This window comes from Dermacentor albipictus, chromosome 5 (assembly GCF_038994185.2).
Source record: "Dermacentor albipictus isolate Rhodes 1998 colony chromosome 5, USDA_Dalb.pri_finalv2, whole genome shotgun sequence".
In the NCBI taxonomy this organism is placed as follows: Eukaryota; Metazoa; Arthropoda; class Arachnida; order Ixodida; family Ixodidae; genus Dermacentor; species Dermacentor albipictus.
In genome coordinates, this window is record NC_091825.1 from 41,233,844 (window position 1) to 41,257,806 (window position 23,963).

General features: G+C 47.5%; 1 long non-coding RNA gene and 1 pseudogene across 1 annotated transcript in view; both read right to left on the bottom strand.

Moving 5' to 3' along the window:
* Positions 1-2,015: 2,015 nt before the first annotated feature.
* The window catches only part of LOC135902154 (uncharacterized), a 45,412-nt gene continuing 23,464 nt past the window's right edge, over positions 2,016-23,963 (bottom strand). The window contains exons 3-4 of the long non-coding RNA XR_010564426.1: positions 13,149-13,227; positions 2,016-2,210 (exon numbers count right to left, since the gene is read on the bottom strand). This is a non-coding gene — a long non-coding RNA (uncharacterized lncRNA). The remainder of the gene's footprint in view (positions 2,211-13,148; positions 13,228-23,963) is intronic.
* On the bottom strand, positions 21,959-22,138 carry LOC135902160 (U2 spliceosomal RNA; annotated as a pseudogene).

A 23,963-nucleotide genomic window follows, 5' to 3' on the forward strand; every position in this document is an offset into this window, starting at 1 on the left:
CTATCTTCCCCCTTTGCATAGGTCGCAAGGCTTTCTTCAGTTCTTCTGGCGTTATTTGTGGGATTTCAAGTTCCTCTAGACTATTGTCTCTTCTATTATCGTCGTGGGTGCCACTGGTACTGTATAAATATGTATAGAACTCCTCAGCCACTTGAACTATCTCATCCGTACTAGTAATGATATTGCCGGCTTTGTCTCTTAACGCATACATCTGATTCTTGCCAATTCCTAGTTTCTTCTTCACTGCTTTTAGGCTTCCTCCATTCCTGAGAGCACGTTCAATTCTATCCATATTATACTTCCTTATGTCAGCAGTCTTACGCTTGTTGATTAACTTGCAATGTTCTGCTTGTTCTATTCCAGCTGTAGGGTTAGAGGCTTTCATACATTGGCGTTTCTTGATCAGATCTTTAGTCTCCTGCGATAGCTTACTTGTATCCTGTGTAACGGAGTTACCACCGACTTCTATTGCACACTCCTTAATGATGCCTATAAGATTGTCGTTCATTGTTTCAACACTATCGTCCTTTTCCTGAGTTAAAGCCGAATACGAGTTCTGTAGCTTGATCCGGAAGTCCTCTATTTTCCCTCTTAGCGCTAACTCATTGATGGGCTTCTTATGTACCAGTTTCTTCCCTTCCCTCCTCAAGTCTAGGCTAATACGAGTTCTTACCATCCTATGGTAAGAACTCGAATCCTCTTTAACATATGCTAAAGTGACGGTAACCTTTTTTTCTGCTGATTTCTGTTTTTCGTCCAACTACCACGTTGACATAATTGTTGAATAATGGTTTAATTTGGATAGCGTCTCGGCGGTATTTACTTTTTTGTGGAGAGTGGGGAACACTTTACATGCCCCAAGAGACGCCTTTAGTGATGTACATTATGTAGTCCATCACTCCACAATCACTTTCACACAATGCCTTTAGCAGTTTCCAGTGACTATTTATAAAAACAACATTCCTTGCATTTATTATAGAATTGACATGCTAGAGAAAGTCCTTTGATCAACGTTCCGCCCTAATTTTGTGCTCTTGAATCAGTCGCAGTGCCATAGCAGTCATAATAATCATAAAGTCATGCCTCGCAAAACTGTCGCGCTAATTAGCAAACAAAGAATGAGCCCGGTTCTAAAATAGGACTGTAGCAATACATTGAAGCAAGTTCAAATGTAAAAAATAAAGAAATATTGTTAGTAATATATAAAATAGAACATCACTGAGTAAATAAAATTCAATCGTAGTTAGGTCAATTTCATTTACGCATGTAAGGTAGCGGCGGTGATAAGCATCCGAAAAATCAGACGAGAATCCGCTAAACTTTCTTAGCTTTGCGCATCACAGAACATTTATGGCTTAGATATTCATGTAAATGAATTGACTGAACGCAATACATATCTGCCTGTTTGGTTACATTTTCATTGAAACAAACTCAGTTGAGAAATGTAGGCGTTTGTGCTTCTATATCATTAAGAAGTTAATGTTGCAATGTATTTTGGCACCTAGCGGTCTACTCCGAGAAACACTAAAAAAAAAATATTGTAAGCTGCTCGGCACCATATATATGTCAAGGGTAGCACAACTGAAAATGATCCGCCTGCATTCTAGCCAATGAAAATTGATGTTTAGCGAAGGTGTTGCTGACGTTAGACGACGGTACACAAGCAGCACCACCACAAACAACGTGCGTCACGCTCGCCCATGTGCTGATGTTCAGTATGCATCTTTTCTTAGAAGGCGACAAAGGTCGCCTTCTAGCGTGCCTTGTGATGCTTGGTCATTGCGAAGTAGCTGTGTTAATAGAGAAATAAATTTCAGGAAGGCCTGTTGAATAAGAGCACTAAACGCTTCATCTTTTCGTATATAAAGCTCTAACATGCGATCTCATTTGTAGATCGCTGTTCATTTTCTCTGAAGCCCAAATTGCAGCCACGGCATGCTTCACGCAATAAAAAATACCACTTTATTCACACGGTATTCACAATATTTGAAAATTGAAACAGGATGTAATTTATCAAGATTTTAAGAGATATTTGGAGAAACAATTCATTAACATGATTTTCGCGGAAAGCATGGTGGCGCTGTTTGCACCATTTGCTTTATTTGTATCTTACGGGCTGTTTTGTTGTAGGCGCATGCTCCAGTGCAGGTTGGTTGGTATCCGTAACAAAAATCACAGGGATATGGGCATCTAGTTTCCGACCTGCAGCCCTGTAAGAAGAGTGACACTCACAGTTTCATACAGAGCGACAATGCAGTTTCTCCGTACGATATTGTTCTAGGTAAATAGTCATGCGCAGAAAGTTCACTCATTTGCACAACTGAATCATGAAAAAACGTAATGGATCAGCAACAAACATAGCACCCACATTTTGCATGACAACTTTCGGCCACTCGGCTGACGAAACATAATCATGAATATTCTACAAGTATTGGGGCTTAATTGATAATAGAAGACAGTAGTGTTATAGCTAACACGTTTCCTTGAATATAATACCGAGAACATCACACTGATGAGGAAGCTGCCTTAGGTTTTAATCACTGCTGGTGACTTCATTGCTCAACATCCACATAGCGATAATTGAAAATGTACTTACGGAAAAGATATATGCTAGATTTTCAATGATGTTTATGTAAGCGATGTCTATGCTGGACATGTGTTGGATCATGACCTCTGCTCTCTATACGATGCTTTTTTTCCAATTCCTTGACAGTGTGAGTTGACTGCATTTGCGTGTATTTACTGTTTGTGTCAATTTGTTTCAACGATACTCTCCGGCCATTTGCAGCATAGTTTTCATCGTTGACCGCTTTTGCATGTACTTTAATCTCAAAGTTCTGGCCCCGCTAGTGTGAGACACCACTCTACAGCGACCCCTTCGACCAAGCCACGGTCCCTCAGAGCGAGACGTAAACCATTTTCAGAGGTTGGTGGCCACAAAGGAAAATAACAAGCCTTTCGAGCCACCGAACACAGAATTGTCGAATTATTTATAAAAATTAAATCTTGATAATTCACGTATTGCAAAGAGAAAATGATTCCAAGAAGCAGAAACAAGAAATGTTTCTTTTGGGCAAGTTTGCAAAAGATAGGTTGATCCCTCTTTCATAGGAATCGGTAGAAATACGAAAGTGAAACGTGTCCTCGCCGAAGCTGTCGTCTGTGTTGTCTGTGTGTCTGGAAATGTGAGTAGTGGTACACTGTATGATGTGTACTCTCCTTTAAATGTCCTTACCTGGAGCCACATTCGTTTTGACGTGACCGTATTATCAATAGAAGATACATAATTTTGCCATGACGATTTCTATGCCTGTCTTCGAATAGATCATGCATTGGCTTTGGCCTGTTTGAAATTTAAAATGTTGCTATAAGTGGGGTGCCTACGTAAGATTGCCCAGGCCTTATTTTGTTTCTTTTTAGCTTCGGTACACTCGTTAGTCCAGTTGGGATTTAGCCTTTTGTGTACAATACCGGATGACTGGGGTACTGCCGCTTCTGCTGCAGAGATTGGGACCTCAGTGATTTTTTGTTAATTTTGTCAATGCTTTGTTCTTGTGCAAAGACAACTTCCAGTTTCGCGTTTTCCATAAAAAGCGGCCAGTCAACGAGCTGTAATTTCCACTGGCGTGGCCTAGTGTCCAAGGTTGGAGGTGATGATAAAAATTTGATGATTGCGGGCAAGGGATCACTGCCATTAGACTTGTCGAGGGTTTCCCACTTAGGATCATTAAAAAGAGATTGTGAGAAAAAGCTAAATCTAAACAACTAAAACTGCGGGAAGTCAGTGAAAAGTATGTCGGTGCACCTGAATTTAAAAGACAGATATCATTTGACAGAATAGGACCTTCAACAATTTGCCCTCTTTGGTCAGTTTTGATACTTGCCCAAAGAGTACCGTGAGCATTAAAATCCCCCACTAAACCAAATGGCTCCGGTAATTGACGTGTTATATTTTCTAAGTCTTTATGGAAAAATGGGTGTGGCGTGGGATATAGAGCGAGCAAACGCTGATGGTTTTGTGAGTTATAATGGTGACAGCAACGGCTTCTATGCGACTGGTAATGAGAACTTGTCTAGCTGCAATCCCGCCCTGCACAACAATGGCTACACCACCCGAAATCTGGTTCATCTGTGTACGGTCGCGCCGTAAAACAGGGAAACCTTTTAAAATATGTTTGCATTTTTGCCTAGGTTTGTTTACTGTAAGCGTAAGGCCACAGGAGAGAAGTTAAATAACAGGTCTTTATAGTCACCTAAGTTATGTAAAAGACCTCTACAATTCCAGTGAATTATAAAAGCCATTATGGAATTGAAGGGTAAAAAATGGCGTTAACAGTCGAATACGAGATAGGAAAGATGTTAGGTGATGTAGACCTCAAGAAGGGTGATACAAAGGAGCAATAACCTTCAGGTTATCGCCCGGTGTCATTTGGTCAATCCGGTCATTTGGTAATTTTGTCATTTGGTCAACTCCAGTGTCATTTGGTCAATGACACCGGGGTTTCTGTTCCGATCTCCATCACTCTCTCTGAAGCACTGGAAGACCGAGAGTTGGGCGCCGAGACACGTGCCTCGGGCCTTGGGGTTCGCTTGATTTTAGGGCCCTGAGGGACTGGTGCCTGCAAGGCCTCGGAAGAGGGTGGAGCAGCACTGGCAGCTTCCACCACGGGTGCGGAATGGGTCACTGCGGCACCACTGCGCGTGGGCTCGCATGATTCCGGGGGCCTTCGTGACGCTACCCCCGCCTGCGTCACATTGGCATGACTTCTTCGCAGAATGTATGACAGCCGCTTTCTGGCTTCAAACAGACAGACAGACAGACAATGAACTTTAATGAGGTCCTGAGGGACTAGCCGGTGGAGACCCGTTGGGGCCCCCGGCTCGCCGCTGGCTGCTCCCATGTCGGAATCGGGAGGTCAAGCCTCTCCGCTCTTTCACGGGCCCTCTGGACGGCCATGCACTGGAACTTGAGTTGCGTACTAGATATGGCCTCGTCCCAGTCCTGTTCGCTGGTGAGGGACGTATCCCGTAACGCAGGACACTGCCAGAGCATATGAGGTAGCGTGCTAACCTCCCCACAATCCGGGCACTGTGGGTCAATTTCTGGATAAATCCTGCTTAAGAAACTTCGCGAGGGATATGACCTCGTCTGAAGCATCCTAAGCGTGATCGATTGTGATCTGCATAGATTTGGATGTGGAGGCGGGAAGCGCCTGCGTTCCTCTTTATAATGGGAGACAGTCTCGTGAAATGTTAATAACGGGTCGCTGTGGCCGAGCTCCTCCGGATCCAATGTAGCCCCATCGCCGTCGCGGCACGTTAATTCTCGCGCACGGCGGTGAGCAATTTCATTGGGGTTCGGACGGCCTGGCAGCACGTTTTCGCCCATGTGAGCTGGGAACCATGTAATATAATGCACGGGGTCACAATTAGTACCGGACTTGTTTTTCAGAATCACCTCCACCTGTCTCGCAACCATTCCCGAAGCGAAAGCCCTGACGGCCGCGCGTGAGTCAGTGTAGATATACGGCCTTTTTGAATCCTGCATCGCCAGCGCCACCGCCACCTGTTCTGCCACGTCAGCCGTCACAGCGCCTACCGAGGCCGCAGATAGGAGCTCGCCCTTTTCGCTGACCGCCGTGACCGTGAATTTACCGGAGCGCCCATATTGAGCTGCGTCCACGAAGGCTTCCATGCCGACCGTTTTCTTCAATATCGCCCTGGCACGAGCTGCTCGCCTGCCCGCAATATGTTGCGGGTGAACGTTTCTAGGGAACGGACTGACGACGTAGGTCCCTCTGGAGTTCTCGTCCAGCTGAACCACCTCGCTGTGATTGAAACGTGGCTGCAAGCCCACAGCCTCCAAGAGGCGCCTACCGGCGCTGGAGCCCGCAAGCCTCGTGATCTGCGCCGCTCGTTGCGCCTCTATGAGTTCGAGGGTCGTGTTATGAACGCCGAGCTGCATTAGCCTGTCCGTGCTCGCCGTGATCGGAATACCCAGTACCTTCATGACGCTTTTCCGCATCAACGTGTCAAGCTTGTCCCTTTCAGTCTTTGTCCACTGCAGGGCCGAGACCACATAGTTGATGTGGCTCATAAGAAAAGCGTGATGCACCCTAAGTAGGTTGTCCTCGCCTAGGCCCCCCTTCTTATTGGAGACTCTCATGATTAATCTGAGAATATTCTCGGTTTTGGCGGTCAGGTGCGCTATGGTTTTGGCATTACAGCCCCTGGCATCGAGCAACAATCCTAGAACTCTAATCGAATTCACCCTGGGGATCTTCTGGCCGTCCCGCGTGTATACATCTATGGGGATTTGCTCGAGCGGCACGAGCCCCCGAACCCCCTGCCTTGCCGCTCTGTATAACATAAGCTCTGACTTGGTCGGGGAGAGTTGGAGACCCGTGCCCTCCAGGAATGACTGGGTCACGTCCAAGGCCTCCTGGAGTGCCTGTTCCACGGCCGCCTCCGAGCCTCCCGGACACCAGATCGTAATGTCATCGGCGTACAGCGCGTGTCCCACGTTTGGCACGGCGGCCAGCCGCTTCGAGAGTCCGTGCATTGCAATGTTAAATAGGAGGGGGGAGATCACCGCCCCTTGTGGCGTGCCTCTGTTTCCTAGCGGGAATGGTTCTGATTTGTTCTGCCCCACCTTGACGACCGCCGTCCTGCCCCTCAGGAAGGACTCCACAAACGCGAAAAATCTACCTCCCAAGTTCAATGCTGAAATCTCATTTAAGATGAAGTCGTGCGACACGGTGTCGAAGGCTTTGGACAAGTCTAGTGTAAGAATGCCCCTGACGTCTCTAGTCCTGTTGTCAATAACCTGTCTTTTTAGCAGTAGCATGACGTCCTGCGTGGAAAGAGATGGTCTAAACCCTACCATATTGTACGAGAACAACCCCTCCCGCTCTATGTGTTTTGAAATCCTGTTATGTATAACATGTTCGGCAACCTTACCTAAACATGACGTTAGCGAAATGGGCCGGAGGTTGTCCAGGCTTGGGGGCTTTCTAGGCCTAGGAATCAGTACCACCGTCGCCTGCTTCCACGAGTCCGGAACACTACCTTCCTCCCATACCTGGTTGATTTCCTTTGTAATGGTGCTAATGGACCGGTCGTCCAGGTTCCTCAAAACCCGGTTGGTTAAGCCATCCGGCCCAGGGGCCGACCTACCATTGAGATTGTAGAGCACCTCCCTGATATCTGCCTCAGAAAACGGATCATCGAGCTTTGGGGCGTTCTCCCCCACGTATTGAGGGCATTCCCGTAGTTCATCCTTTCCTACCGGAAGATACTTTCTTGCCAGGTCTCGGAGAAGGGACGTATCGGAATGACCTTCCTGTTTTTGCTTATGCACAAGTCTATCTACGGAGAGTCTCTGATTACCCTTGGTCTGTTTATCATCGAGCAGGTGCTTAAGAAGGTTCCATTTTCCACCCGTGCGCATTCGCCCGTCTGCTGCAGAGCAGGCTTCGTTCCATTGTTGCCTGTTGAGCTCCAGACAGTGTGCCTCTATGCTGCGATTAAGCTCCGCGATCTTCTTTCTCAGCCTGCGATTTAGCCTTTGCGTTTTCCACCTATCCAGCACAGACCTCTTGGCCTCCAGGAGATGCGCCAGGCGCGCGTCCATCCTGGGGGTCTTAAGGTCCGTGGATATTTCCTTGGTGGCCCTTTCAACGTCTATCTTGACCTGCGCGAGTAGATCCTCCAGTGCACCGTACTCCGACTCATCTTCGTCCCGTATCTTTCGGAAGAGATCCCAATCAACGTACTTAAATATCCTAATCGGGGCCGCTCTGATCCTGATTGATAACGCCACAATGTGATGGTCGCTCCCTAAATTTTCTTGCAAGTTAGTCCAGGCTGCGTCAGTGTTTCTAACAAAAGCCAGATCTGGCATCGTGTCCCTCGAGACCGAGGTGCCTATCCTCGTGGGAAAGCGGGGGTCCGCCACTAGGGTCAACGCGCAGTCTTCTGCCGTGCTCACTAAGTTCACTCCCTTCGCCGTTTGTCTATTATAACCCCAGGCCATGTGCGGGGCATTGAAGTCCCCTGCCACTATCAGAGGGCTGTCACCCGCTATGGCGACTGCCCTGCCTAGGAGTCCGCGAAAACTCTGCCTCTGATCTGTCGGAGGGCTTTACACATTGAGGACGAATATGCTCTGTTTGATCCTGCCACTAGGGATTATCTCAACCAGCTGCGCCTCCAATCTAGTGCTAGCATCAGCTCTGCCTATTGTGATATCGTGCTCCTGAAAGGAAATTGCCTTCTTAACCATAGTGATCACCCCTCTCCTACCGTCCCCTCTCGTCGAGACAACGCGGTAACCCGAGAAGGTCGCTTCCTCACAAAGGGTCTCCTGTAGGAGCAGGACATGCGGTTTGTCCGCTTGTGCTTTCACGAACTGTTGTAGCGAGGCCTTGCGCCTCTTGAAGCTGGCACAGTTCCATTGCCACACAAATAATTTGCCTGTGTTGTCCGCCATTGTGTCTCTATATAGTTAGCATCCCCTTGAGCGCGGTGCACTTGCCCGACGCCTCGGAATCCTGATGTGCTTTCTTAACTTTACCGGCCACCTTCAGTCTGCTTACGTCAACAAGCTTAGCCTCCATTATTCCCATTCTGCGGTTGAGGGTAGCAATGGCCTCAGACTGTTTCTTAATGGTCTCGGATTGCTGCTCGATAGCTCCGGACTGTGTCTTAATCGCCTCCGCTAATCGATCGAGGAGTTCTGCAAGCCATCCTTTCGCGATGGTCGCGGCGGGCATGGAAGCCGATACGGACGCCTCCTCCATCAGCTCCACCGCAGCCTCGGTCGACTCGGGAGGGGGCGCCTTACGCTTTGCCTGACCCAGCACTGGCTTTTGCGCTGGTGCGGGCGACGTGCTGCCATGACCGTGCTGTGCTTTACGAATCCATTCGAGATCTGCCCTCAACTTACGCATTTCCGCCTTGAGCTGCGCGTTTTCCTGCTTTAAAGCCACAACACGCGGATCCTCCATCTGCTCTGGCAGTGTACCGTGCGTTACCTTCTTTCCAGTCGTCGTCTCCGTGACCTTGTCCACCCAGGTAGGCCCCTCCTGGATGCGAACACTGGAGCGCGAGCGTCCCCTAGAACGGGAGCGCGCTCTGCTGACGGGACGCCCGCTGGATCGGGAGCGCGCTCTGCTGTCGGCGTGCTCCCTGGATCGGGAGCGCCCTCTCGTTGCCGAAAGGCCGCGGGAAGGGACCGCGCCTGCCACGCTGGCATCACGTGATCCTGCAGCCACTTGCGCCTCCCGGGCGCGCCGCCGGCGCTGCCGCCTCCGACGCACGATGTACGGCACCTGGAAGCGCTGGCTGCACCTGCGGTCGGCCGTCGGGTGCGCGCCTCCACAGATGGCGCACTTTGGGTCGCACTGATGATCTTCTGGTGGGGAAACCAAGGCACAACCGCGGCATTTCCTTTTGTGTGTAGCAAACGTCTACTTGCCTGCGATACAGGGCGCAAGGCAACATGACCGTCCCGCAGACCACGTGATTCGGCACCCGTTGTCCTTCAAAAAGCACAACGATCGTGGGGGTCTTCTTGATTCTTCGTACTTCTAATGCTTCGGGGTTACGGTGGTGGACAATGAGCGCCTTTAGATCGGCGTCGCTGATCTCGGGGTCCACCCCCCGCACCACTCCCTTGCAGGTGTCATCCGATGCCGCTACGTATGCTGCCACGTCGAAGGGCCCCTCCTTCGTGTGGATCGTGGACGCCTCGAGGCTCCCCAGATTACCGAGGGAGCAATTCAAGATCATCGTCCGACCTCGAGGGGGGCTGGACTTAAAGAAGTCGGATTTGATACACCTCGCCCGGGCGCTGGCCATGGCGGCGGCCCTGGCGCCGACGCAAGTGCAGGATGACACGGTGTGCCCCAATGGCATCCAGAACATCCTCGTTATTTCTGGCTTCAAAGAACGAAATTTTTTCTTTGACAGTGAGGGCTACTACATCTTTTTTCTTTTTTCCAGCTTCAGCAAGACCGCGAGTAGGCTCGATGGCCTCATTTGCAGTTTTTACAATATGGGGAAGAAGTGCATTTTTTAGTTTGATGATCTTTGAAGCTGCATTTAGCACAGGTTGTTACCTCGGCATGTATGTGAAGCATGTCCGAACCTTTGGCACTTGAAACACCATCTTGGGTTCGGGATATATGGTCTCACATTTACTTTTACATACCCTGCATCCAGGGAGGTAGGCATTTCGCTTGTTTCGAAGGTGAGTATGACATGTTTCGTGGTGATCTCTTGGTCGTTTCTGCGGATTAATATTCTTTGTACCTTTGTTACATTTTGTAGTCGGAAACCCTCAAGGAGTTCCTTATCGCTCAAACCAATAAAATCTTCCTCAGATATCGCTCCCCTGCTTGTATTAAGTGGTCTATGGACTGACATTGTCACTGTCGCGTCGCCAATGCTGGTAAGGTCAGTGAGCTTCACTGCTTCGTCTTTATCGTTCAGCTCTAGGAGGACGTCCCCGCTAGACATTTTGGAGGCTTTGTACGTCGGTCCGATGTTTTCTTTCAGGCATTTGGCTTCAAAGAATGGAGAGAGTTTTGTTACTGGCATTCTGCTTTCGCTTTTTACTACATAGTACTTGAGGAAGGATGGAGCGTTGCTCCGAAAGGAGAAATGGAATTGTACTTCGGTGCGGCATCTTTTCAGACGCCGATCATAGACGACAGAGGTTTGTGCTACCATAGAAAATGTGTATGTTCGGCAACAGCGCCGACCGCGCACCACGGAGCCCAACGAGGGGACGTGGCAGTATAAGCCTGTACAACGGCAGCCATGCGCCGTCGCTATAACCAAATATGGTGTACCCAAGGTAGGATAGCCACACAAGGTTAACCCTTGCCGCCGTGGAGAAAGGAAGTAAATGGAAGGGAGAAGAATACAGGAAAGGTCAAAAGTGAGAAATAAAGACGAAGATTTGAGGAGAGAGAGACAGGAAAGGGCTCCTGCCGATTTCCGCCAGGTGGGTCATTCTGGAGGTGCCGTCTACGTGAAGCCGAGGCCAAAGAGGTGTGTTGCGGCCGCCGAGGGGCCGTAAAGGTCCAAACACCCGGCATTGGCTCAACCCCCAGGATCTACTTTTCCCCGGACATGGCTAAGCCGTGCACGGCTACACGCGGATGGGTCCAACCCTCATGTGCTCAGGTACGTGGTGCCGCAATACAGCATGTAACTGTGAAGGGGAAGAGGTGCTATTTTCTGCTACCTTTGGAAACCTGCTGCGCTGGTCGCCGCAGCTGCCACTGCGCTTGTCGCCTTCGCCCTTCTGCCGAAATACGGGTAAATGTAGGGATGACGGCATGGCTCGCGGCCGCCATCACGACATCTTCGATATATGTTCTTACTTTGTCCATTTGAAAAGATAAACTCAAACTGTAGCCCAAGCCACTGTATGAGAAATGAAAACTGAATATACGGCTGTCATGTCAAATATGAATATGTAAGATTTCTATCATATGTTTTAGTTTTTTGAATATCATCAGTTTCTTTTGAATAAAAAGGCTCTAAATGTATTCGCAGCATGTTGCTATAGGTAATAACCATATTCTTTGACTAAAGGGACGCTTAATGTTTGATAGGCATTGTTTGCATTATGCAGACTTTTTGTATGCCTCAGGAATCGTGCATTCTCTCTTCGATACTTGTGGCAGATGTATAGCGAAATTTGCAGTCAAAAACAGAAGAAATGTATTCGTCTGAAATTAACACAAAATAAAGCTTCAGTGCCCAAAGGACTTGGTTAAGGGAGTGTTTCAGGTGCTGTATTGAAAGGAGGTTCTTGGCAGCATGGCTACATTTTGGAGTCAGTCTCTACACTGGATGAAAATAATAATAAATGTTGCCATTCTATGAAGCGTTATCGTACCTCGAATCAATATCCAATTAGTGGAAAAGACAAAAGATGCCTACATTAGCGCTCCGACTTCAAGCTTTCTCTTCTATGACGTCTGTCACTGCAGCAACAACAGCTTTTCTTATCCTCAAACTAAATATAAAACGTAGCGTTTAGTTACTCAAAACTTCCCGGACTTATTGTCGGCCTTTAGAATGAGAACACCCTCCGTTACGGTACTAGTGCAGCAAAAGACTGGTTGAAGCTGCCGCAGAATTCATCCGGAATGTATATGTTTTCTAATTGTAAAGCATGGAGCGGCTTCTCTTAGGGAAAGCGGTAAAAAGAAACCACAGTTCATATATAGTTACTTTATTTGGGTCAGTTGACAACTAGTGACACATAGGGTTTAAAGTTAGTGTTAGTGGCCCGAAATTGAAAAAGAATGCCAAGCGGGGAGTGGGGATGGGTGAGAACTAAAGAAAGCTGTGATCTAAGAAGGCAAATTCATTTGATTTATTTATATCTACTCACCACTAGTTACAGGTACAGCTACAGTTAAAGTTACATAGTGCTCCAAGTTAGACATAGGTGGCCCGAAACTGACAAAGCCCCAAGCAGGGCGGAGGACCAGAGAAACGTCTTGCTTAACGTTTTCCCTGCTGTTGATCTCCTACCTTGAGCTCTATGTATGACTGCATGGAGGCCGAGCTCTGTGGTGGAGTCACATAGGCTACGAAGGTTACATTTTAGCATAGCGATAAGGTATGTGTGCGCTAGGGCAGTAAATAGTATCTTCACAGTGTGCAACGGGAAATACGTGCGTAGTGCAAGTTAAGTTGTTGGAAGTGCGAAGTGCTTCCCTGGCCTCACTTCAATGCATTTTGCGAAACGCATGTAGTAACTACGTATACGCTGTCCAGTTCCCTAGGTGCTCCGCTCCTGCGTCTGCAGCAGATGTCCGTCATCTGCTATGTATGCGCCCTGAGACATGGACAATTCGAGAAAGTGTGCTGAAAAGTGTAAATTTGAATAGTGATGAAGCTGAAGACTATGAAATATGCACTATGGACAGCGCATTTTATGAGACATTGTTACAGTATCTCTGAGAAACAGGCCTGTGCGCTTATACTTAGCTACGTTATGACGTTATGCTACGTGGCAAAGCATGCGCAACAAAAAAACTGAAATAGAGGTATTTTGAGAGCAAGAATCCTGGTGCACATGCATGATCTATTAGTGACTGTAAAATTGCAATATACCATACCAAGCGATGTCGATTTTTGTTGAGACAATACTTGATGTCGCTTGGTGGGTTCTTTTTATCGGCGCAGCCGGATTCCGCACTGAAAAATGAAACCACCAGATTTCACGGTTGCATGTATGTATCTACATATACAGAAAAATGTATTAGTGTAAATTGAAGGCAAGTTTTAAAAACTAAACTGTACATAATACCACCTCCCAATGCGATTTTATTCTTAAAAATAGTTCATGTGGATTGCGAACATTATAAGGATACGGCTCACCGCCTACCGCTATGTGTAAAATGTCACATGCCGTAGGCGACTCATGTAAATCCCTATACCAAACTGCTAGATTTCTCGCAATATATCCCACAGAGTTTACGGTCTCCAGCTCTATATCAAACTTTAAGGCGAAACATTTGCAAGCTTCACGCGTACTGAATCCGCGTGTCCGTCTATCTATCTATCTATCTATCTATCTATCTATCTATCTATCTATCTATCTATCTATCTATCTATCTATCTATCTATCTATCTATCTATCTATCTATCTATCTATCTATCTATCTATCTATCTATCTATCTATCTATCTATCTATCTATCTATCTATCTATCTATCTATCTATCTGTCTGTCTGTCTGTCTGTCTGTCTGTCTGTCTGTCTGTCTGTCTGTCTGTCTGTCTGTCTGTCTGTCTGTCTGTCTGTCTGTCTGTCTGTCTGTCTGTCTGTCTATCTATCTATCTATCTATCTATCTATCTATCTATCTATCTATCTATCTATCTATCTATCTATCTATCTATCTATCTATCTATCTATCTATCTATCTATCTATCTATCTATCTATCTATCTATCCTCCTACGACGTCATGCCACCGTGGTCGTTTCTTCAACTGTACGCATGGGGGGAGACATGTTATACATGCAAACATAACATGAAGGACATACCATGATATCAATGGCATGGGGGTCATTTTATACATGGAAACATAACATGAATCACATAGCATGACATAAATGGCATGGCATATTGGTAATTGCATATATGTCATACATAATCGGTATGAATGACATGATTTCGTCATAGTGGTTTCATCAACGCAGTATATATCAAGATATAAATAACACGCGTGTGTGAACATACATAGATGACATAACGTATGGGCATGCGCGTCTTGACATGCGTTAGGATTGAATCAATATAGCGAGACAATATAGCGGAGAAAGGTGCAATATGGCAGTGAGGATTCTCTCGCGCGCTTCTTTCTGGACACGCTGCGCCTACTGGTGGCATTGTCGAGAACTCCGTGCTTGGTATCCGAGACGAGGAGTGGAGTGCGCTGGTGCCTGCGAACGCTCAAAATTGTTTGCTCCCTCCCTGCGCACTCAGTGTGGCATACTCAGAAGCCCAAGTTAGCGAGGGGTTCACTGAAGAGCGGCACATGCTCTGTAAGTTCTCCGTGCAGCTTGTTAAAGTTATGGCGTGAAAGGCGATCATTAAAACTGCACATACACGGTACACTTGTGGCACAGCCTACCAATTCATTTGGTTGAAGTTCTAGAGGAACCCTTGTGACGTGGGTTCGATATCGCTCGGCAGTGGATACATTTAAGGGGTCTTTTTGGCACGGCAGAGCGGTACATTTCCAGTCGCGCACACCTACTTACTGAAGCTGAAGTGAAACACTTTCATTGAAGAGTGGCGTACACTTACTGGCACATGCCCAGTAACCCAAGTTGGCATAAAAGATGTTCTTCAAAGTCCAGCAAAGGCCGCGTGGCACATACCCAATGGTCCAAGTCGGCGTCAAAGAGTTTCATTCAACAGCGGCACCACCCCGCTCCCACATCTAAAGCGACAGACCCATGTTGGCTAAAAAATGCGTTAAGGAGCGGCACCTGTGTGCAGATTGACACATACTCAGTGACCGAAGTTGTGCCTGCGGTTGCTTTCAAACCCCATTTTCTCAACACAGCAGCCCGATGCGCTGTTCATTCAACTACTGACTATCCGTGATTGAATTAGCCCGGATAACGGTGAGCTAGAAAAATGCATGGATAGAAAGACAGCCCCCGGAAAGTCCGCGAAGTACCCAAGAAATGCTACTGCAATAAAAATACTACAAACAGAGCTAATGTACTTTAAGGAGATGCCAGTAATATGCAACTGATAATTGTTACATCGAGAACTACAAGTTTTTCCTGCTCACGAAGAAGTGCGTGATTTCGTTTCAAGCACGCATGTTTCGACTCTTTTTATTTATCATTAGTAAGATCTTGATGAGGGCTAGTTGGTTCATACTTAGAACTGAGGGGAAACAGCGCGAAAAAGACGAGGACACAAGGAAACAAATACCACAGACAAGAAGGAGAAGGGAAGAGAGAAGGGAAGGAGGAAAGGCAGGGAGGTTAACCAGACTGAGTCCAGCTTGCTACCCTACACGGTGGAAGGGGAATTGGGAGTGAAAGAGAGAGAGAGAAAAAAACATGACTCTATACCACACAATGGACATGGCACTGTAGAGCGCAGCACAACGTAGCAAAATTCGTCTCAATTCTCGTGCGCGCAATTTTAATGGCGCCCTATCGCAAAAACTCCTTTGTACATATTGCTACGTGGGAAGAAACAAACGAGGAGCTATATGCAGGCATAGTTACAAGTGAATACACTGCACTTCCCCAAAAGCCAACAGCCCCGCGCTAGCCACTAATCGTCGTCGTCTTGTCTTTTCACCGTTGATCTCTTCATCATAGCTACTGCCCGTAGCACCACCGCAGGCCTTACAAGCGCCGTCCCGGTGCATCTTAAGGCCGGGGTTGGAAGCAATGTAGTTGGCATTGAGCCTATTGACGTTTACCACATCACTGAATGACCGAGCAGTGGGGAAGGCAGAACTCAGGGAAGCCATTTCGGTAAACCCCCTGAGTAATATAAAGGTAGCGCATTTCCTCTCGCTCCTCCTATTCTTCTCCTTGTCTTCTCCTTTTCCTCGTCGCTCGCCCTCGCCGTTTTGTTGCTCGCTCCATGGCACGCCAGCATCGCCCATAGAGTTAGGCGATTAAAATTATCGTCAGGTGTTCGGGCATGGACTTTAACTGTATGCAAGGCATGCTTATTTTTTGCTGTGCTAGGAGCGATGATGGAATGCTATGTAAATGGCAGAGCAGATCATTCTTGGGCTTTATTGGCACAGTAACTGCGTACTTGTACTGCCGCTTCAGTTTGGCTGCCTGCTTCTAGTTAGAAGTCTTTTGAGGCTAGTTTAGTAGGCAAATTCCTTTTTTGCAAATTTCTAGCACAAAAGTCAGCGATGGTTATATTGGCGATAATGTATGCGTAATGTACACAGCGTTTATACAGGGTGCGTTTTTTAGCTGCTCCAAAATTTTTAAAGATTACCTATGGCAGGTAGCACAATTATAACCCTTGATGTAACTTATTCGATGAGGTGGTCATTACTTCTACAAGAAATCAAAATGTTCAATTGAATAATTACAGTAGTTACGCTACTTAACCTTTGAATATGTACTTTACACCATATATTCCAATCTATGAATTTTACCCGGTGAGTTCGCACGGCGTATTCACTTGCAACGGATTCTTTTGATAGCACCAGTTCCAAGGTAATCATTTTCAATGTCTCTAACAAAATTCGTTGGCGTTCCAGCAACTTCTTAAAGAAGCTGCTGTTTTGTGCATTCATGTACGTGGAACAACAATGCATTTTGACGGCTAATTTGAAAATTACTATCTCGGAACATTGACTGTCCATTAAATTCGTTTCAAGTGGATATGCCGTACGAACTCATCGGCTGTAATTCGTACATGGAAATATGTGGCCTAAAGAAGTTAAGTGAAAAGTAAATAAGCGTAATTACGCCAAATATTTAATCGAACATTTTGATTTCTCGTTGAAGCAATGGCCGCCTCATCGAGTAATTCAGATCAAGGGTTAGAATTGTGCTATTTGCAAAAGACAATCTTTAAAAAATTTGATGCTGCTAAAAAAAACACAAAACTTCTATACGTGCCCGCGCTTTATTTCAATGTTGTGTCGTTGATGACCAGTGTACCTGCAGGAAAAAATACTTTCGCGGCTTGCACAGATAAAGCCGCTTCACGAGTTATTTTTATTGGATTGGTCAGATTCTTTATCTGGTTTTCTAAAGACGAATCCCCTTCGGGAAAGGGCTGCGATGAAGCCAAGTTTCCTACAGTGCACGCGAAAGGTGACGGGTTTGCATGTGCGCATAGTGTTTAGCTGCTGATTCAACAACTCGATGTGTTCGCGCTGTTCGGTAAGCTATCAGTCATAATGGCGTACGTGGGTACTTGCGTGTACTCCATCGACTGCCGTTTGTCGAGCTTGCGGAGCTTCATAATTTCATCATCTTAGTACCACGATTGCCGAATGCAAGGGGCGTGTCATATTCGCCTTGATAACGCGAACGTTATGTAGAAACGTTCGCTGCCAACGCGGAACATATAAACTATTCTCGTTGTTTCGCAATGACGCTTGCTTCTCTGCATGCAGTGAAACTGGCCCTACGCCATTTTGACTGATTGGTGCCGTTGGCTGTTAAGCGCAAACATAACAATGAAACCCGTACTTTATTTGTAAACGAAACACATGCAAGAACAAAAGTTACACATAGAAATGCATTTCATGAAAGAGTACCTCCCCCCTTTTCTTTGCGCAGCTTCCACTTCAATGTGAGCAAGGAAACTAGTGTACCACTTAATCCTTCAGAAACGGCAAATCGTTTACACTTGTCAATAGACAGCTTGTCGTCGCAAGATATATTTGAAGCGCCTATCAAAAACATGGACTGACAAAGTTACGTACTCGCATCAGTACAACTGTCGGATCGTAGGTTACTGGCATCGCTAGGCGGATCACGTGATAGTGCACCGTGGACCGGGAAAGAAGCTTCCCTGAAAGTCCAACATAAAAATACGCTGATCACAGGAGCACGAGCGCACCAGGCTAAAACTGTGCGCCATGGCAGCGGGCGTTGTACAGACACTGCTGAGTGGTTTGCGATGCCATCAGGGGTGCGATCTTGTACGCGTTCCAAACTCGAACGGAGGCGGTCCGTTCTTTCCGTCGCGAAATTGGCGGTCCGTTCCGTTGCGTTCGTCCGATAGCAGACAACACGGAATGATTGACAGCAGATATCACTTCACAATTGACGTCATGGCGTTCTTCACCGTTCAAACTGACCAACCGTATGCGGCTCGGTGGAACGGACCGCCTCCGTTCTATTTTGGAACGCGTACAAGATCGCGCCCCAGTTGAGCACGGGTAAGCTGGCGTGCATGGTCCGCCAGGACGATGGCGTAACGCGCATCCTCGCCTGTTGAGGTCGCATGAGGAAATGCAGTATCAACGGGCAAGGTCATTGTAAATGATGAAATTGGGAAATGGGGATGTGTTGTGATGAGAAGGATTATAGGCAAATGAAACGTAAGGAAGAGCAACGTCTCAGTCATGGTGGTCCTTCGAAACGCACATGAATAGTGTGTCTGTGAGGGTACAGTTCAACGACTCCTTTAGTCCATTTGTTTGAGGTTAGTGAGGTAGACAGCTAGTGTTGAGCGCAGCAGGTATACACGATGCCAGCGATAACTTTCGACAAAAACTTACTGCCACGATCAGTAAGCAGCTCTCGTGGGGCGCCATGAAACAAGCTAATGTCATGCAAGAGAAAATCTGCGACGTCCTTGACGCAACCGCCCAGGAGAGCCCGTAATCTCTTGCGACGGTACCGGACGTCCAGGACAGTGAAGCTGATGGCGCTTTGGTGGTCTTTAGAAGCTTGGTCAGTGGTATCATAAGTCGGGCGATATTGAGAACAAAACGGTTGTAATGTCCAGCAGTCCAAAGAACTCACGGTGCTTTCGCAGTGACGTTAGGGAAGGGAACTCGCGCGAGGCTTCAAATTTATATCCCAATGGTCCAATTCCTTAGTAAGTCACGCCGTATACGAGGAACTCAATGACGTCCCTATCAGAGGACCAATTTGCCGGCTTGCCGAGAAAGCCATGTTTATGGAGCCGTCAAAATACAAGGCGCAAGTTCTTGTGCTTCGGCTGGCAGTAAATGCTATCACCAGGATGTCATGGAGGCATGCATGGAAGAGAGGAGTCCCCGGTTGACTGCGTTAATAAAGCTATGGAACACTTCAGAAGCGTTTCTCCTCCCGAATGGCATACGCCCATACTCAAAAAGCACGAATGCTACCGCAGTTGCAGGGTTTTGGATATACGCTGGCTCAGCAGTGATTTGATGGTAGCATTCCAATAAATCCACCTTGCTGACTAATACATTCATCATCATCATCACCATCAACATCAGCCTGGTTGCGCCCACTGCAGGGTAAATGCCTCTCCCATATTCTCCAACTACCCCGGTCATGTACTAATTGTAACCATGTTGTCCTAGCAAACATCTTAATCTCATCCGCCCATCTAACTATCTGCGTCCCCTGCTACGCTTCCCTTCCCTTGGAATCCAGTCTGTAACCCTTAATGACCATGATCTTCCGTCCTCATTACGTGTTCTGCCCATGCCCATTTCTTTTTCTTGATTTCAACTAAGATGTCATTAACTCGCGTTTGTTCCCTCACCCAATCTGCTCTTTTCTTATCTCTTAACGTTACACCTATCATTCTTCTTTCCATAGCTCGTTTCCCTTTTCGTAAGCCCCCAGGTTTCTCCGCGTAGGTGAGTACTGGTAATACACAGCTATTATACAGTTTTCTCTTGAGGGATAATGGCAACCTGCTGTTCCTGACCTGAGAATGCCTGCCAAACGCACCCCAGCCTATTCTTATTCTTCTCATTATTTCAGTCTCATGATCCGGATCTGCGATCACTACTTGTCCTAAATAGATGTATTCCCTTAGCAGTTCCAGAGCCTCGCTACCTACCGTAAACTGCTGTTCTCTTCCGAGACTGTTAAACATTACTCTAGTTTTCTGCAGATTAATTTTTAGACCCACCCTTCGGCTTTGCCCCTCCAGGTCAGTGAGCATGCATTGCAGTTGGCCCCCGGAGTTACTAAGCAAGGCAATATCATCAGCGAATCACAAGTTACTAAGGTATTCTCCCCTACCTTCTATCCCCAATTCTTCCCAATACATGTCCCTGAATACCTCCTTTAACACGCTATGAATAGCATTGGAGATATCGCATCTCTCTGCATGACGCCTGTCTATATTGGGATTTTGTTGCTTTCTTTATGGAGGACTACAGCGTCTGTGGAGGCGCTATAGGTATATTTCAGTGCATTTATATACGGCTCATCTACACCCTGATTCCGTTATGCATCCGAGACTTCTGAGGTTTCGACTGAGTCAAACGCTTTCTCGTAATCAATGAAAGCTATATATAAGGGTTGGTTATATTCCGCATATATCCCTATCACCTTATTGATAGTGTGAATAATGTCTATTAAAATATCACATTACGGGTGACATTAAGCGCATTTCAACTTGGTTGACTGCGAGGTCATGAATGTGAGGGAGTGGAAAGCGATCAAGGACGGTGCGCGCATGGAGCGCATGGTAGTCACTGCGCAGGCGAAAATCGCCTGGGTCACGCATTTGTACGATGTGGCAAGCTGAAAATCAGTTGCTAAACGAAGGACGACTGATAGCCAGTTACAGCAGGTGCTCAAATTCTGTCCTTGCGACGGCAAGGCGTCATAGGGGGGGAGAGGGCGATGGCTTTGGACACAACGTCGTGGAACTCTTTAATCACCTCGTGCGCTGCGAGGTAATGCGGCGAAGGTCGAGGTTAGCCTACACTTATTAAACCAGGCTGCAGGATATCATGGCCAAAATGACGGCATCTGAATATGTAGAGTGGCGAGGCCCTCTGCTCTCGTCGTCGGTCTCATCATGGCGTTGGGCATGACGTCGAGCTCGCCGTACAATCACCTCCAGGTCACAACGTTATAGGGACCGAGGTAAGGTCCATTACAACATTGAGTGGTACCCCTGCCACACGAATGCGGCTAAAGTCCTTTTAACTCCCTTCAACCAAGGACGTCATTATCCCGAGGGAGATGCGCGCCATGTCACACGACAGTCCTTTAGCAAAGGAAGCTCAAGGAACTTCCTAGCGAAAGGGGATGGAAGATCTCCCTTGCAGACTGAAGGGAGTACTATTGTTCCTAGCGTGCTTGAATTTCGAGTCAGGATATCAGCCTCATTTTTAATAATTTCGCTTTTATCTGCAATTAAAACTGTTCTTATCTCATATAATATAGCATTTGAGTACTGACAAATATATTTGAGTTGAGCAGCTACATTCGACCTTCTAACTGGGCGTTCTCGGAATGGCTGCTGCGTTCGCACTGACTGCGCCATATTTTGCTGGTTTGGTCAACGCGATTGTGTAAGAAAAGACAAGTAACCAAAACTTTTGAGCAATATATAACGTGTTTCTTTCATGACTGCGTACGAGGTGAGCAGCGCCTAATGGGCCTCCAGCGGCAGCTTTCAAAAGTTCGCTTATAGGCCGTGTGACACGGAGCTAACTCCTTTGAGATGAAACTCCCTTGCGGTCTTTCAAGGGAAGGAAGTTTGAAGGAGATCCGAGTGGCCCGTGTGACACGGGTATGAATCAGCGAGCGAAAGCCCTCACAACCGTTGCGACTCATGGCAGGAGCAGAAGGTCTTTTTTATTCTTCTTGCCTTTGTTTCACAGCAAAGGTGTTTATGGCTACGGATTCACAGATTTTTCTTTTGCGTGTGCAGGAAAAGTGAGATTTGAAATGAAGGCGCTAAAACATTCATGGACGAAGAAGGAACGTACACGCACACATGTAGGCTGATCCCAGTAGCGCAATAACGGGCTGACCCACAGCGGAGGTAAAGCAGGCTTCAAACACTCCGTCGACTTGCAAAAATAGGTTCGGTATTTTGGATCCCAATAGAACCTGAATCAGATATTAAGCTGACAAGAACTGATAGTAAGCTTTGACCCTCGTCGGCCACGTTCAAGTTCGCACCACACCCTCTGTCAGCGTTGCAAGCGCTTGGGCATCTAATTTCCTTTCCTCCAGCTCTCCTTTGGCGGCTGTGCCTCGAAATGTTACACCTGCCTAGTTTCCACCGGCTCCTCCCGAATGTTGCGAGAAGAGAGAGAGAATAAACATTTTTATTCGGTGAATGAAGCTTTGGAGAGGCGTCATCATTCCAGAATGCCTTGAGCTCGGGCCGCGTCCTGGGCCCTCGCAATCAGCCGTTGCTTATCCTCGAGGTCGGAGCTGGCCAAGGCTCTCTCCCAAAGCTCGTTAGTGGGGTAAGGGTTCGGAGGATTTAATGGTGCCCCTCTGCAACCCCCTACTATGTGTAGGCTATGCGTCCGTGTAGGCTGTAGAGGGTGAAGTCCCGTATCGCTTGTGTATGGCCAGGGCGCGGGCGTCCCTTCGCTCTGCGCGGTGCACTGGGTGCATATTGCGAGGTAAAGGACGTACAGTGATGTTTCTCCTGATGGCATGGGGTAAGCTCACAGTCTGAGGTGGCGGATGGCTCAGAGGGGCAGAGAGCCCCTGGCGTAAGAGAATGGACCTCCCTGCTTCCGTAACCGCCAGCCTTGTTCGCTGACTGGATAAATGTGCCTCGATAAGCTCCTCGGCCGTGTTGTGCAAACTTAGTCGTAGTAGGCGTTCTGTGGACGTTCTGGTTGGCAGGCCCATCGCCTGCTTATATGCCTTTCTGATAATTGTGTTGATTTTCTTCAGTTCCGTCTCGTTGAGTAGTGCGTATGGAATAGCGTAAGTTATTCGAGACACGACGATGGCTTGGACAAGCCGAAGCGTGTCCGCCTCCCCCATGCCTCTTGTCTTTGTTGTTATTCGCCGGATCCTGTGCGTAACTTGGGCTGTTGTATTCTTAAGCCTTTGAATTACTATTGTATTGGTGCGATCCTCCTGGAAAATCATTCCCAATATCTTTACGCTCTGAGACGGAACGATGGTGTGTCCCTCCAATTGTATGTTGATAGTGGGCGAGTCGGATGTGTGCTTCTTTCGCGGTGAGACCAGGAGTATGTCTGACTTTTGGGGGGCGAAGCTGAGCCCGCATGACTTAGCATAGTCGCTCACCACGTCTGCAGCTTCCTGCAAGCGGTTCTCTATTTCCCCGATGGACCCTGTGGATGACCAGATGGTAATGTCGGCGGCATATAGGCCATGCCGGATCCCTGGGATGTTATTGAGGAGCGGCGGTAGGCCTATTAGGGCGATATTGAAAAGGAGAGGGGATAACACTGCGCCCGGTGGTGTGCCGCGCCCGCCCAGTAGGAAGGGGTTTGTGGCTTTGTCCCCGACCTTTAGGATGGCTTTTCTATCTGAGAAGAAATCTCTGATATAGGGGTACGTCCTGGCCCCGCAGCCCAGCGTGTTTAGCCTCTGTAAGATTGCTGTGTGCTTGACGTTATCGAGCGCCCCTTTAAGATCTAAGGCGAGGATAGCCGTGGGGGAGTTGCGTGTCGTTGGCACAATCACCTCCTCTTTCAGCTGAAGTAGGATGGCTTGAGTTGAGAGGTGTGGACGGAATCCTATCATCGTTGTTGGAAGTTTTCCCGAATCCTCCAGGAATAGTTGTAGCCGGTTGAGAATGATGTGCTCCAGGAGCTTTCCTACACACATATCACGGTAAATGACTTCGTACATTTGTTTCTGTGTCACCTCTCTGTCATGAAACAGCTTCGCTGGTCATCCAGCTTAGGAGAGTGAAGTGGCTCATGGTTTTTTTATAGCGTCACCGCTCGCGGCCTGAAGTACAAGATACACGCGCTGAAGCGTGCCATATATAGAAG